Genomic DNA, 16381 nt, shown 5'->3' on the forward strand with positions numbered 1-16381 from the left:
TTTTTTTATTTTTCACTTTTATTTGCACTTTTATTTCACCTTGTACCTCCCTCGCCCTTGCGTGGACTCATTTACCCCAGAATAAACTAATCAGCTGGTAAGTCCTGCTGCCTTCTCTCCCAGCCCTTCGGCCAAGGCGGAATTTCCCCACTGCAGACCATCTGGTCATTGATATTTTATTATTTTACTCCAGGCTGATGCTCTATCACTTGAATACCCCCCTCACCAGGCGCTGCCTAGTTTTGCGGTTGATTCATGGAAGATTAAATGAGTTTCTGGCCCTGGGGCTGGATTTGAACTGCCATCCTCCGGATGGCTTTCCCTCACCGCCCTGTCTGGTCTCCCCCATCCCCGCAGGATGTGGATGCTGTGTGTGACCCTAGAATAGCTGGCCACCGAGCTCATCCAGAGCACGGGTCACAGCCCGGAGGTGGACTGGTAGATGCTGGCAAGGTGAGTTGCCTCCTCCTCCTTCTCCTGGTCGAGAACTTTCTTTGTTGACAACACATGGCCCTCTGCTGGCCCTGCCTACCGTGATGTCACTTCTGCCCACTAGGCCATGCCTACTGTGGCCAGGCTTCCATCTGCTCAGCCACGCCCCCCAATAGCACTGCTTTCTCAGAGCCACGCCTCTTCATGTCCCCTAAGACCCCTGTTTTTCTCAGCCATGCTCCCTTAATGACCCTCACTTTCTTCCTTCCACTCAGCTGCGCCCCCTCATGACTACTTTCTTCCACTAAACCACAGTCTTGAATGGCATCATTTTCCACTAAACTACGCCCCCAGGAGCCCTGTCTTCTTTGAGCCCGGCCCCCAAGTGATAGCCCTTCCTTTCTCTAAGCCTCCAACTTCCTTCCACTCAGCCACGTCCCAAGAGTCTTGTTTTCTCCAAGCTGTGCCTGTTAATGAGATCACTTCCACTAAGCCATGCCCCCATCAAATCTTTCTTCCGGTAAGGCACGCCCCCCCAATCCACTCTTCCTCCATGCCAGGCCCTCTGTGGTCCGCACTAGGCCCCTTCCCCCAGTGACCTGGCCTCCAGTAGCCTCTCCTCCATGACATCACTTTCCGGCCCCAAGCCAATTCAGTTCCTGCCACCAGGCCACGCCCTCCTCAATGAGCCCCTACCTCTCAAAGGTGAGGCTCTGTCTCCTGATGAGGCCAGACCCCTCCTGCTCCACCATTATAGTCTCCACCTGTGGCCTCTGCCCCAGGGGCTCCTTTTGTCTGTTTTTATTTCATTCGTTTCTCTCTTCCCCTCCTTTCCCCCCCCCCTTCTTCGACGACAACCTGTTGAGAGTCTCCCAGAAGATCCTCACTTGTAAGATTGACTTCCCGGCATGGCATCTGGACTCTGTGCCCAAGTGAGTCAACCCCCGGGGCTGCATGCGTGCTACCCATCATCTCCAGCACCCTCATCCCAGTCACCACTGTCATCTCCATTCCCCCCACCCCCCAGCATGTCAGCCAGCTTCTACTCCACCATGCAATCTGCTTGTTCAGTGCAGTGTAATCTCTCTTCCACTGACCGGGTGTCTGGGAACCATGAAGGTAGCCGCTTCCCCCCACTCACCCGTCCCCCCCCCCCCCTGCGTAGGGTTGGGAGGGGAAGCTGAAGGGTGCGGGGCACCGGCCTGTCTGCCTCATCTCAACCTTGCTGACTAGCACCAGAGGGGCTCTGCACTGCCTGAGCCACTGCACCACCCAGTGGGGGGTATCTGTTTTTGGTTGGCTTTTCACTATCTTCATCTGTTTGTTTCTTTCCCTCCCCCTCCCCTGTTTGTGGGGCCTGAACTCTGGGCCTGGGCCCTGTCCCTCAGCTCTTCAGCTCAAGGCTAGCGCTCTACCACTTGAGCCACAGCACCACTTCCGGGTTTTCCTGTTTATGTGGTGCTGAGGAATCAAACCCCTGGGCCTCATGTATTCGAGGCAAGCGCTCTACCACTGAGCCACCTTTCCAGCCCCATCTGTGTCTTGTTTTGTTTTCTATTTTTTTTTTTATTTTTGTGTTTTTAATCCAATACATCTGGGAGCAGATATTTTTAATCCTAAAGCAGAAAGGAGTGACCAAGACAGATGTGGGGGCCCAGCCAGCACGGGTGCTCATATATTTATTCATTATGTGTTTATTTCTTTACTTTTTATATGTTTGTTATGTATTTATACTTACTTATACTTTTATATATTTATATCCATGTTTATTCTATATCTATTTGTTCATTATATGTTTATATCTATTTCTATATTTATACTTAACTTTACATATTTATTTATATGTTTATTTATATATTTATGTTTATTATATATTTATGTGTATTTGTATTTATCATGTATTTGATTATTACATTTATACCTATATTTATTTTTACATTTATTCATATTTGCTTATGGTTTTTATGTTTATTATATAGTTGTTTATATTTGTTATATATTTGTAATTTTTATGTTATGTATTTATATTTATTATATATTGTTACTTTATATTTATATTTACTATATATTTATCATTTTTCTGTTTATTATATAATATACTCATTTGTTTATGATTTTTATGTTTATATTCCTATGTATTGATAGATATATATCAATATTTCTATGATATGTAGATTTGCTGTGTTGATTGCGCATCATTAGATGTTATGATTTATTGTATGTTTATCAGTATATCTATATATTCCTTACATTATCTTTATAGGTTATTTACTCTATTTCCTTATACATTTATCATGTTTTTAATTATGTATATCATATATATTTATGTATATTTTCTTATTACATATATCTATATATTATATATTTTTATATATTTACTGTAGATTGTATATTTCTATATATCATGTGTCATATTTTATGTATTTATTGATTTATTATAGATGTCTTTATGTTATATATTATATATATTACATTATAATATAACATTGTGTTACATATATTATGTGATATATAATTATATATATTCATTATGTATTTTATATACCCAGTATCTTCATTTGTTATATATCTTATGTTTATTATATGTCTATTATCTATTATATATTTCTAGGTATTATATACTTATATTTTTGGGTTTTTTTTGTTTTTTGTCAGTCGTGGGGCTTGAACTCTGGGCCTAAGCGCTGTCCCTCAGCTATTCAGCTCAAGGTGAGCACTCTACCACTTGAGCCACAGAGCCACTTCCGGTTTTCTGGTGGTTTATTGGAGATAAGAGTTTCACAGACTTTCTTGCCTGGGCTGGCTTTGAACTGCAATCCTCAGATCTCAGCCTCCTGAGTAGCTAGGATTACAGGCTTACATAAGCCACCGGCACCTGGCTTTACTTATATGTTTTATAGATGTGTTTATTATACTTCTTTATCACATATATTATACTCATTTATTCTACATTCTTTATTTTATATATTTATATATTATATATTGATTATATATATACTTATATATTCTATGCTTATAAATTATATATTGATTATATCATATATTGACTATATTATATATTAATTATGTATATATTTAATTTTATTCTATTCCTGACTCTTCTTAGAGAACGGAGTCCTGAACATCAAGCATCACCACTGGTTCTGGGCCGTGGACTGGGAAGTGGTGCCCAAGAGGAAGCTGAAGGTTGGTTGGTAATGGTTTGGCCATGGTGTTCCACCTGCTGAACCAGGCCTCCTGCCTGGCTTTTGGCTGACTCTTTCCTGGCCTACTAGGCCTGGGCTTCTCAGGGTGGGGGGTGTCCTCCTCTGCCCTCCCCTCTGATGTCTTATTTTTTGGGGGGTGTCCCCCCAGCTCCCCTTTTACCCAAGATCTCAGGTGAGGCCGACACCTCCACCTTCTGAGGCCTGGGCACTGTCCCTAAGCTCTTCAGCTCAAGGAAAGAGCTCTACCACTTGAGCCACAGTGCCCCGTCTGGCTTTGAACCGTGATCCTCAGATCTCAGGTCCTGAGTAGCTAGGATTACAGGCCCATATGGCCAAAGGACAAATGCATATCTCAGGGCTGTTTTTAGTTTTTATGCCAGTCCAATCCTGGGACTTGAATTTAGGGCCTAGAAACTGTGCTTGTACATCTTTTGTTCAAGACCAGTAGACTACCACTTCACCACAGCTGAACCGGATAACCCTGGCCCTGAGTTCAAATCCTAGGATTGATGAGAGAGAGAAAGAAAGAGAGAAAGAGGGAAGGAAGGAGAGAGGGAAAGATGGAGAGAGAGAGAAGGAGGGAGGGAGGGAAGAAATAACCAAAAGTCCCCGACAAACAATTTACTTTTTTTTTTTTGCTAGTCCTAGGGTTTCTTTTTTGTTATTTGTTTTTGCCTGTCCTGGTGCTTGAAATCAGGGCCTGCGAGCTGTGCCTGAGATTTGTTTGCCCTAGGCTGGAGTTCTACCATTTGAACTATAGCTGAACTGGACAACCTAGGCCCTAGGTTCAAATCCCAGGACTGGCAAAACAAACAGTGTGGAAGTCACAATAAAAGCTGTACAGCTTTCCCTCCCCCCCCAAGTCCTGAAGCATTTTTCCTTCCCAGTCTTGGGTCTTGACCTGGGAACTGTGCCTGAGCTTTCTTAACCCTAGGCTGGTACACTGCCACTTGTTCCACAGATGAACAGGGCATCTGAAGCCCTGAGTTCAAGCCCCAGGATTGGCAAAAAACAATGGCAAGGGGGCTCAACAAACTTTCTACATTTGCTTTATATGTCTTCCCCCTTTGCCAGTCACGGGTTTTAAAGTGAGGGCCTAGGGACTGTGCCTCATGCTCTAACCATTGACACACAACTGTACCAGGCAACCCAGACCTGAGTTCAAATCCCAGGAATACAAAATAAATAAAGTGTCAAGGAAGTCCCAAAAACATTTTAGTTAAAAAAAAATCATTTATTTATTTAATTTGCCAGTACCAGGGTTTGTTTTTGTTTCTTTTGGTGCCAGTGCTAGGGCTTGAAGTCAGGGGTCTGGGAATTGTGTTTAAATTTACTTTGTCCTAGGCTGGTGCAATAGCACTTGATCCACAGCTGAATGGAACAACCCAGGCCCTGAGTTCAAATCCTAGGACTGGCCAAAAAAATAGTGAGGTGAACCCAACAAACTACATTTGTTTGTTTGTTTGTTTGTTTTTGTTTTTTCCAGTCCTGGGGCTTGTTCTCTTTCCCAGTCTTGTGGCTTGAAGTCAAGGCCAACAAAAAGTGTCTGAATGTCCTTTACCCTGTGCTGGTGCTAGAGAACTTGGCCCACAGCTGAACCTAGCAACACAGGCCCTAAGCTCAAGCCCCAGGACAGGCAAAAGAAAACAATACTGGGAAAGTGTATGAGTGATTTATTGTTCTTATTATTAAGAGAATAAATGGCATTTCATTCCTCAAGTGAATCACAATGGCCATATTTATGCAGATTCTCTGTTTCTCAGAAAGCTCTGGTGCCATGAGCCTGAGGGCAGCTGGAGGAGTCTTCCTGGGCTATGCCTGCCTTTGTTCCCCTGAAATAGCCAGATTGGCCCCTTGTGGTCACCCCTGTGGGATCTGCCTTCCACATCTGCCTGAGTTGGGAGGACAGTTAGAGGCCCCCTCCTCCCTTCCCCTTGCTCCCAGCAGGCCTCCGTAACCACCGCCTGTGGTGGTGGGTCCCTGTGGTCTCCATGTCCACTGTGGAATCCATCATGGAGAGGCAGAGCCATCAGGTGCTAGGGTCTCTGAAGACAAGAGAGCTTTGTGATTACTACAGGGAACAGAGGTCTGCCATTCTCCCAACCAGGCCAGTGATGGGCCTGTGCTGTGAAGATGAGCATGGAGCAAGATGTGGGCCTGTGTTCAAATCCTGGGAAGCCACCACAAGTCAGGATGCTCAAGGATGTCTGAGCTCAAATCTCAACATACATGGCCATCAGCCAATGACAGCCCTGGCAGATGAGCTGGGGGGCCAGGCGTGGTGGAGGAAATGGAATTAAGCATTGCTTCATTTTCCCCTATTGTTTTAATTCATCCCTGCTCTGTAGACCAGACAGGAGGCTCAGAGAGGTAAAGAGACAAGGCCGTGGTCACACAGGAATAGAACTGGGATGCTAATCAAGTCTGTTGGACTGCAGTTTCTAGCCCTTTCCTTAGGCATAAGTTGGTGGTGTGGTCAGAGTCTGAAACTGGCTGTTGATGCACAGATCCAACCTTCAAATAACCCCTGTCCTTCCCCCAACCTAAGACTATTTAGTATTTCTCTCCAAAGCACATGACAACTATGCCTTTTACTCTGGCAGCAAATTTTCCAGGTATTCCCTTAGAAGAACCAGTAAGTGTCTTTCAATGTTTTATGGCCATTGAATTTGGAGGTGCAAGTATGCATTGAACACATGGCCTTGAGCTTGCAATGCTTGTACTTTACTGCTTGAGCCATGTCGCTAGCCTGGCCTTTTGCAGATAAAGTCTTGTAGACTTTTCTGTCAGGACTGGCTTTGAACCACAATCCTCCCGATCTCTGCCTCCTGAGGATTATACAGTTGAGCTACTGGTACCTAAATTGTATTTTTGTTTCTGAGATAGGGTCTCCCTAAGTTTTGCATAAGGAGGGACTCACAGTCCTCCTTCCTCCACCTCCCTCTGGATGGATTACAGATGTGCACCATTATGCCAGGCCAAGTTATTATTCTTTTCACTTGCCTCCTCTCACACATCATAGAGGGGAAAACAGACCCCACCTGGGTGCTCATTGTCTCAGCTTCTGTGGTTTGCCCAGGTGCTGCTGCTCTGTCTGCCATGCTCACACACCCCACCCTCCCTCCCACATCCGGTGTTGTACTGCCAGCCAGATCATAGAACACCTTCCTGGAGCCCATGAAGGAAGAAGCAGTGGGCCACAAGGTTCATCTCTGGTGAGAAGGTATCTGGGGTGTGTGTACCTGCCTGTCTTTCCCAGCCCACTAGCAGCTGCCTCCACCTCGGGTACCACCCACACTTCACCTTTAAGCTGCCCCAAAGCAGGGACTCCTTTAGTCTCGGTTAGAAGAATTCTAAATTCTGCAGCCCATGGGTTTATCTTGGCTAAGTTATAGCCCTAGTGATCCCACCCCCACCCTTCACTCTTCTCTCCTTCCCCCAAACCTCTTCCCTAAGTCAGCAGGGCAGCTTATTAAAAACAGATTATTAGCCAGGCGTGGCAGCTCATACCTGTAATCCTAGCCTGAAGGTGTCTGAGGCAGGAAGATGGAAAATTCCAGGCCATAGTTTGGGCTATGCAGGCAGAGACCCAGTCTCCAAACAAAATAAAACTCAAATTGATCCTGGCTCTGTCAGTGCCCCAGAATCCAGCAAGTGCCAGATGTTTGCAAAATTCAAGAGAGCCCAAGAGTTGATCATAAGTGGCAAACTTTGCATAGCTGGGCTGAGGCAGGAGCCAAGGAAAAGAAGGGGCCTCGAGAGGAAGAGCAGTTCCCCTGCCAGGACTAGGGGGATCAGGGGCTGAGTCTCTGTTTCCATTCCCATGGTGGAGGAAGGGGACTAGATGAGGGGAGGAACCGCATGGATAGCTTCAGGATGTGTCACCCCGGAGGGGCGGGGCAGCAGGGGGTCCTGTTCATTCACATAATAGATGCTCATTTTGCATCAGGGCGGCTTCTGGCACTGAGGGTTCTGAGGCCAGAGATCAGGCATCTACACCATAGGTACAGCTTACTAGTCTCCTTTAGGCTTACTGGTCTCTGGGCCTATTTCCGTCCCCGCCCCTCCCTCCCTGTGAAATGGCAATGTGTGGACCACTGTCAGAACACCCACAGCCTGAGCGGCTTGCACTGATACAAATGATCATCTTACAGCTCTGGAGATCAGAAGTCCAAAATGGGTCTCTCAGGGCCAAGGTCAAGGTGTCTGCAGGGTTGTGAGGTCCCCCATTTCCTCCCCCAGTGACTCTAGGGAAGAATCCATTTGCCTCTTGCTGCTTCTATCTGCCCTGTTCCCGCTTCAAAGCTTGCCCTCATACAGGCCCCACAGGACCACATCAGGCTCAGCCTGAAGGCCCTACACTAATGGCAGATAGGCATCTGGACCCTTAATTCCCCCTGGCTGGGTTACATGGCCAGCTCAAAGGTTCCAGGATTCAGGATGAAGACCTGAATATTTGACAGCCTTGCACCATAGAGGTAGAGGGAGTAAATGGGGGTAAACTGAGTCATAGCCCCCACAGTGAGGAGCCAGGCCCCTGCTGTGTTTGGCAGCAAGGGCTGTGACTGTTTTGTTGCTGGAATGTGGATGATTTTCTTTGTGAAAGGGGAAGGATGGGCCATGACATCAAGCCTCTGTATTCCCATCTGGGAAATGGGACTGTGTACTTAGTAGTTGGTATTTGGCCCTAACATTGCTGCCTGAAGAAGTGTGGCTCATGTGGCTCAGGATGATATGTGGCAGAAAGAATTTGGATGCCCCCCAACTGCCTTTGTGCTTGTTTCTGATGGCCCCTGGGACTCTGGTTATGACCTGGGCTCTGCCTACAGTTTGTGATTCTCTGATGTTTGTTGTTTTGGCCTCCACCTACCTTCAGTGTAAGGACAAGCACCAGACTCAACTTCCTACTTCCCACAAGGTGACCCATGCTCTTGCCTCCTTCCAATTTAGCACCCCAGCAGAAAGCAGAGCACCTGCACCCTTAGCTTCTGCAATGGTCCTGGGGTGACTGAGATGGCCTAGCTCACTCCCAACCAGTTGCAGGGTGTCTGGGGACTGTGATGTTCACAGGCCCCTGGGGTAAGGCATAAGGTGGGATCACAGCAGGCTGGGCTGCTACAGGCACCCTCTCTGTGCACCCCCTGCTGAGGTATCCCCTTCAGCTACCATCCACTACCTGTCATCCATGCTCTTCCTTTCTCTGGGTTGTGGAGATCTGTGTGCTGTAATTCCTGTCCCCCAGTGAAGCTGCAAACCATTCTCTCTTTGTGTTAAAAATAAAGTCAGACAGCAGGGCACAGTGGCTCACACCGGTAATCTCTTCTTAGGAGGCTACGAAAGAAGGTCCCTGAAACTCTTATGTCTACTTAAGTCCCAAAAAGCTGGGAGTAGTGCTATTGGCTCAAGTGATAGAGCACCAACCTTGAGCACAAAAGCTGGGGGACAGTGCCCAGGCCCCGAATTCAAGTTCCCTAGACCAGCACACACAAAGAAGTCAGACTCCAATGCACTCTATTACTATAATCTTGGGGCTCAAGTTACTGTATTCCTCCAGGTCTCCATTTTTCTTCTTCTGCTGCTATATGGCCATAATACATAGCTAGTTAGAGTCATGGAGCTGCTAGGAGGGTTGGATTTGTACACAGCCATAGCCAGCACAGAGCTTGGCACACAGCACACAGTGGGTGCTAAGAAAGAGCAGATTCCTTTCATGCATTGCCTCCTAAGCTGCAGGCAGCTTGGAGCAGCACTGCCAAGATCAGGCTTCATCGTGCCCAGCCTTCTGCAGTGTCTGTAACACACGCTGAGACCAGGCATGTCCAGTACTACCACTGAGGGACAGAAAGGCAGGCCATGCTGGCTTCATCCTTAATGACCCCAGCCCTGGCCCTGCCTTCAACAGAACTTAGGGGTCAGAGGACCTGTGACATCATCACACACCCCCAATCTCCTGAACCATCAGGGGTAGGGAGAGAAAAGAGGGGGTCACTGCCGCCATTTGTGCCACAGTGGGAAGTGCTGGCTCCAGCCTCCCACCTGCAGAATCAGCACTTAAGCTCAAGTACAGGCCATCAAGTACATTGTGCTCACTGCACAGCCAGGCCATCCATTGTTCCAGGTTCACTTCTTCCCATCCAGGGGCATCTTGCCTGTTCCTGTCAGGCCGGCCATTTAGCCTTAGGAAGTTTCCAAACCACAGCACCCATGGAGTCTAGAACCACAGCCAGACACCTGCAGTCTAACATCACCAACCAGGCACTTCACAGAATCACTTGGCTTGTTTAAAAAAGGAGTTGCTACCATGGAGACCAGAGGAGCAGTTAGGAATCAGGATGTGGGGAAGGTTGGAAGAGCCTCATCCTGGAGAGCTGTGGCTGAGGTTGCAGAGGTGGTGGACAGGCTAAAATTCATATAAATACATTTACACATGGTCCCAATGCCCAGCCTGGTCCCAGAGGCTGCCATGGGAAATTCTGGCACCTTCCGGGAAAATCTAGCCAGGCAGAAACTGAGGCTGGAAAAAGCCTTCAATCTCAGAACCTGGAGGGATAGGATGAGGCTGGGGTGTTTATTCCATGCTCCTCTATCCTCTTGACTTGAGGGGGGGGGAGCTCAGAAGTATCCTGCAGGTGTGCCAAGGGGAGCTGCTTTCCTGTCCCTCTGCAGCCCTGCCATAGATAAGTCCTCATAGAGCCTGAGACAGAGTGAAGGGATGGCCTCCAGGAGCATGAGGTCTCCTGGTCCCAGCTGTTGGGGCCCTAGGCGGGCAGGCCAGAGAGGCTACAAGATCTCAGGGCGGGGCAATGACTTTGTTCCCTCTGGCACCCAGGTACTGGGAAGCTGAGATGGCTGCTGAGGGAGCCACATAATGGGGAGTGGAGTAGGCTGCATGGAGGCCCATCACCTGTCCAGTTGGAAAGGCATGCACACTATAGTGAGGCCCAGGGATCAGAGCTGTGGGTCCCAGGCCACAGCCAAGTGGGGAGTCTCCAAAGGTCCCCAGAGCACCATCCTTCATCTTCTCCCAGAAGTTCCCTTTCAAAGACAAATGCATGTGGGTGAGATGAGCTGGCTTAGCTCCCATAGGTGCCAGGTCAAGTCCCCATTGGGGCCAGACATCAAGGTTTCATGATATAGAGGTCAGAGGAATCCCAGGTTTTGGCCCTGCCACCTGCCCATCTGTGTGTATGTCTGTATCCTAGGGCAAATAACTCCTGCCTGAGCTGCAGGAGAAAATGGGGAACAATCAGAAAATCCACCTTGAGAGGATGATGCCTTAAGTGAAAGCCAAGGACAAAGCATTTTATTCCTGTTCCACTGAACTCCAAGGCAGTCCAGGAGCAGAGGCTGGGAGCTCCTAACTAACCATTTCCATCCTCAGGGGCACTGGCTGATATACTTCATTCATTCATTCATTCATTCATTTGAATCCCATTTCCTGAATATGACACAGTCAGGCTGTTCCTGAAAGAAGATTGGAGCCAGAGAGACTTGACTTTAAACCCCAGCACTGCTGCTGAGGACCTGAGTGACTCTGAGTGACCTTGGCCCAGTGACTTCACATTTCATTACTCAGTGTTCTCATTGGCAGAACAGGGCCAGGAAATGGTGGTGGTCTTAGATTGCTATATACGGTAAGCAATGAGCACAGACTGGGACCTTGTATACAGAAAGTGTTCATTAGCTGTTTCTTAAGCTAATGTTGGATAGTTGCTGTGAAAGTAAGGCTGTAGGTAAATACAGACAAATAGCTCTTTCCCCTCCATTCCTCTTTTTTGGTCAGGCCTTGGGCTTGAACTCAAGGCCTTGGGCTCTCACTTGGCACAAGCTGGCACCCTACCACTTGAATCCCACCTCTTTTTTCCAGCTTTTTGTTGGTTAGCTGGAGATAAGGGTCTCTGACTTTCCTGCCTGCGCTGGCTTTGAACTGCCTTCCTCAGATCTTAGTCTCCAGATTAGCTAGGATTACAGGTATAAGTAAGCCCCTGGTGTTGTCTGGGTCCCCCTTCATATTCTTCTCTTGGCTTCCCCCTACCTCACCTGCAGGGCAAAGTCCATGATGCTGGGGTCTAGGTCAGTCACTTCATTGTTCTCATTGGTGCTGATGTTGAGGAAGATCCCAGGAGCCCTGCACCTGGTGGGATGGGGAAGGGACTTGGGTTCAGTGCTTCCAGGGCCTGCAGGACTAGCATCTGAGCAGGTGCTGGTGAATCTGGGGCCAGATGTGCCTGCTGTTGTACCTGCTGGGGCAGGAACAGAGTCCTCAGTGGGAGCTGGGAGATGGCCAGGCAGCTGCGGGTCATAGCTTCCATGGTGGTGTGAGAGAACACAGGACCTTCAGACTCCCCAGATTTGCCAGGACACTGGTAGTTCTTGGATAGGTCAGAGATAAGATTGTCTAGCTCCTGTGCAGAAAATAGGAGAGGATACTCAGAACTCAGTGTTAGTCATGGGTTTGAGCCAAAGTGCTACTACCCCTGTGAACTTCACAAGGGTCTCAGATGCTCTGACCTGTGGTGAAGTCATGATGATGTCATGAGGACATCGTGATAGGAGCACTGGGTGGTGTGGTCCATCAATGATTGCCCTGCTCCTGCCCTCAGCACAGTGTGTGGCTCACAAGTCTGTAGCCTTAGCCTGGCCTACATTTGAACCTCATACCAGCCCAGGCAGAGACCCCAGATCTAGAAACTGCGACCAGATTCCTTCACACAGAAGGGGGCCTTGACGTGAAGAAATGTTGCTATGAGTTCAAAACCAGATCCTCTTCAATAAAAACAGAAATGACTCTGCCATTTGGCTGTTGGTTATGTCTTGTTGTATACAAAACAAACTGAGACAAGATTATTGGGGGGGAGAACTATTTGGGTGACACTCATCTTAGAAATGAAGACACTTAGAATCTAGAAGGACAAATGACCTAGCCAACATCTCACACTAAATATCAGCCCAAGTGTCTCCCAGCTTCTGCAAGATTAGAGTTCTGTCAGTGTGTGCTCTGTGCTGTCCTGAGCCCTGTGCTGTCCTGAGCCCAGGCCTGTTGGTGCCACCTGTGGCTCCTCTCCATCCCATCTCCTGCCCTTCATGCCCAGACTCAAGTGGGATGGGCACTAGTACACCATGCTGGAGTCCCATTGGACAGAACCCACTCCCGTGCCCTTTGTGTGGCCCCTCTTCATGTCCCTGGACTTGAGAAAAAGCAACAGATGCAATCTTTTCTTCCTACTTATAAAAGCAATTTTGGTACAGAAATGTGGAGAATACACAAATGAGCATTAATTTCTCCCCAATGAGAAGTGTGTGCATTTTCTTCACATAATAGTCATGCTCTCTCCATTGGTACAGATTTGTACATATGTGCATGTATTAATAGGTAGATAGATAGATAGATAGATAGATAGATAGATAGATAGATAGATAGATAGATGTATTATTAAATAAGTTTGGGGATGAAGGGTGGGAAAGTGGGGCATCTTAAAATGTACTCATGTTGAATGCATGAGTTCAAAAGCTTCTCACTTTCATTTAATGCATTGGGAGTATTTATATTCCAGAAATATCTTTCTTTTTGAATACGTGTATGATATGGTACTAAAGTATTTACTTATGAGATGGTTAGAATCTTTTAAATCTTTTTTTAAAATCTTTTAGAGACAGTTTCAAAGTGGATAACCTTGATAAAAACTTTTTTGTGCTACCATGTATTGAAGCCAGAACTTAGGCTAGACAAATTTTCTGTGCCACCTTTTTTTTTGTTTTTGCTTTTGTTATGGTTGTTTCCGTGTCTTGAACTCTGGGCCTGGGCCCTGTCCCTGAGCTCTTCAGCTCAAGGCGAGCACTCTACCACTTAAGCCACAGCGCCACTTCTGGTTTTCTGGTGCTTAATTGGAGATAAGAGTCTTACCGACTTTCCTGACTGGGCTGGCTTTGAACTGCAATCCTCAGATCTCAGCTACCTGAGTAGCTAGGATTACAGACATGAGCCACTGGCACCTGGCTACTGTACCAACTTTTAAAAGGAAATTCTACTTTGGGGGCGGGGGGTTGAACTCAGGGCTGCTTCTTGCTAGGAATGTGCTCCACTGCTTAGCTATGCTCCCAGCCATGCTTTTGTTTTTGTTTACAGAAAAGGACTCACCAACTTCACCCAGACTGACCTAGAGTACTTAATTCTCTTGCTTTAGCCTCCTGAGTGCTGAGATTATAGGAATACACTATGACACTTTGTCCATAAAACATTTCTCCCTTCTCAAATCTCTGATTTCCTCAGCATAATTAGTCAGATGTAGAAAAATTGGACGAACACATGGGAATAATGCTTTCAGGATGTGTATGTGTGTTTGAGACAGTGTTTCACTGTGTAGCCCAGCCTCCTGAGTGTTGGAATGAGGTATGTACCACCCTGTCCAGGTCAGTTTGCAGGTTTTTAATATATGGCTTTGCCCTTAAAGCATGTCACCCAGCAAGGTACTGGTAGTTAACACCTGTAATCCCAGCTACTCAGGAGGCTGAGATCTGAGGATCAATGCTCGAAGCCATCCAGGGGAAGGAAATTCTGTGAGACTCTTTTCTCCCATTAACTACCAAAAGGTTGGAAGTAGGTCTATGGCTCAAAATGATAGAGTGCTAGTTTTGAGTTCAAGCCTGAGTTCAAGCCTTATAACCCACACCGACAAAATAAAGTCACCATTTATATTTCTACCCATTGGGTACAAAGGAACCAATATTCCCCCAGGCCACACAGGCATTACTTTTTGGTTATGTTTCACATCACCATCAGTGTGCTCAGGAAATAACAGTAAACACTGTACATTGTCCCATGATACTACAGGACAAATTTGGGGTGACAGATCTAGCACAGCTCAGGTTGGGGAGCAACATGGAGGAAGTTCACCAGGCTTCTGTGTCCCTTTCACCCTGGCTGAGATCTGTGGAAGGGTGGGTAGGCCCTGGGCAGAGCTGGGGGAAAGGTGGTGTGTGCATGTGTGTTTGTGAGCATGCATTATGTAGGTGTATGTGCAATGTTCGTGTAAAGATACAAGTGTGTGCATAGAAGTATGAGTTGTTTGTGTGCACACACATGTGCAGTGTTGTATTGTGTACATGATATGCATGGGTAAGCCTGTGTGTCCAGGTATTGTGCTTTTGCTCATGTGTGCATGCATGCACAGGGGCCTCTCCTGTTGGCATTGCTCCTGTGAATGGTGGACAGGTCCCTCCTTTTCCACTTGTGCATCTGCTCTGCCATCTTGTTGATCAGGCTAGGTTTAAGGCCCATAGGCAACCCTTGCAAGAAGCCACTCAGCTCAAATCACTTGTTTAGGAGAGGTTATGCTGAACTCAGCATTTCCAGCTGTCCATGGCCATCTAAAGGCCCTCCTTCCCTCACTGACTTCTTGCTGCATCCCCTTTTCTCACCGGTTTGTGCCACGCTCAACAATGAGGGGAGAGTTTCCAATACTCACCTTCAAGTTGGGGAGGCAAGAGGGAGGGATGGAGACTGGAGCAAGAAAGATGCTCATCAATGAGTAGCTGCTCCCATGGATGGAATGGAAGCCATTCTAGATACTGAAACTCTGTTGCTAGGTAACCAGAGACATGCCTCTCCCACCTCTCACACCCATGTGCACATCCACCCCACTGGGCTACAGTGTTTCTGCTACAGACACTGTCCAGGTGAGGTTCCCAGCAGTTCAGGTCCCTCTGGCTTTGTGATCTGTTTTTGCTTTGATGGGAACAGAGACAACTTTACCAATGCCAGCCACATGCCAGCAGCTGCCAGGATTTTCCTCACTCACTTCACTTACTTGCCAGGTGGGTATTGTGCTCTCCCACCTCACAGACAAGGGTGCTGAGGCCCAGACACTGCAGATAACAAGGCCTAGCCTTTCTACACCTCCTGAGATGTGTGGTGAACTCTTCTTCCTCCAGCAGAGCCCAGTTTCAAATGTCCACTTCTCTATTTAGTTTGCCTCAGTGACAATATGTGTGTGTGTGTGTTACTCCAGGTATAAGACATAATTGGAGGGAAAAAAATGGTGGCTCAGTTTGGCCTGTGACCAGCCGTGGATCCTGGCAGTGCCAGGAAGAGGTAAAGGCAGCCTGAGCATCCCAGGCTGGCTGGATCCTCACCTTGAAGTAGGGGAAATGTTCTTTCATACAGCTGTAGTTGTCATTCACAAGCAGGCTGCCTGTCTTGCTGCTCTTCAGGACCATGGAGATCAGACAACTGTGGTGCGCGCAAACACCCAGTGTTTTGCTCCTTGGCTCAGCTACTGCTTCCTCTTTTGTCACAACTCCATAATTAACATCTGCAGGCCTTTATCCCTTCTGCCCATGTGGTGACTTTTCACATTTGAGGAGACCGAGGCTCAGTGAGGCCAAGCACCTCCCCAAGGCCACGCAGCAGGAGGGAGTCTTTATGTCTGAAACAGCATCTCTACCTCAGGGACTTGTCCAAGCACATGATGGTCATTCTGGGGGATAGGCTCCAATGCAGGGGGGCTCCCCATTCCTCCATCTCCCTCTTGCAAGTGTGGGCCACCACTCCTCTCTGAGAGGCCCAGAAGGCTGCCCCGCCCCCTCCCCAGAACCCTCACCTCACCTGTAGGAGTAGATGGGCTTGGAGTAATGTTTGGGGTGCAGTTCCAGAGAAAAATGCACTGCCATGTGGGTTTGGAATAATGGAGGTGAGGCCCCAAATGGGGACCCATAGAGGCTAATGGAATGATACTTTTTTTTGG

General features: G+C 47.5%; 1 pseudogene; it reads right to left on the reverse strand.

The window, feature by feature from the left end:
* Positions 1-8044: 8044 nt before the first annotated feature.
* On the reverse strand, positions 8045-15854 carry LOC138836550 (forkhead box protein N4-like; annotated as a pseudogene).
* Positions 15855-16381: the final 527 nt, after the last annotated feature.

Source organism: Dipodomys merriami, unplaced genomic scaffold, assembly GCF_024711535.1.
Source record: "Dipodomys merriami isolate MVZ:Mamm:240054 unplaced genomic scaffold, mDipMer1.0.p SCAF_25, whole genome shotgun sequence".
Lineage (NCBI taxonomy): Eukaryota > Metazoa > Chordata > Mammalia > Rodentia > Heteromyidae > Dipodomys > Dipodomys merriami.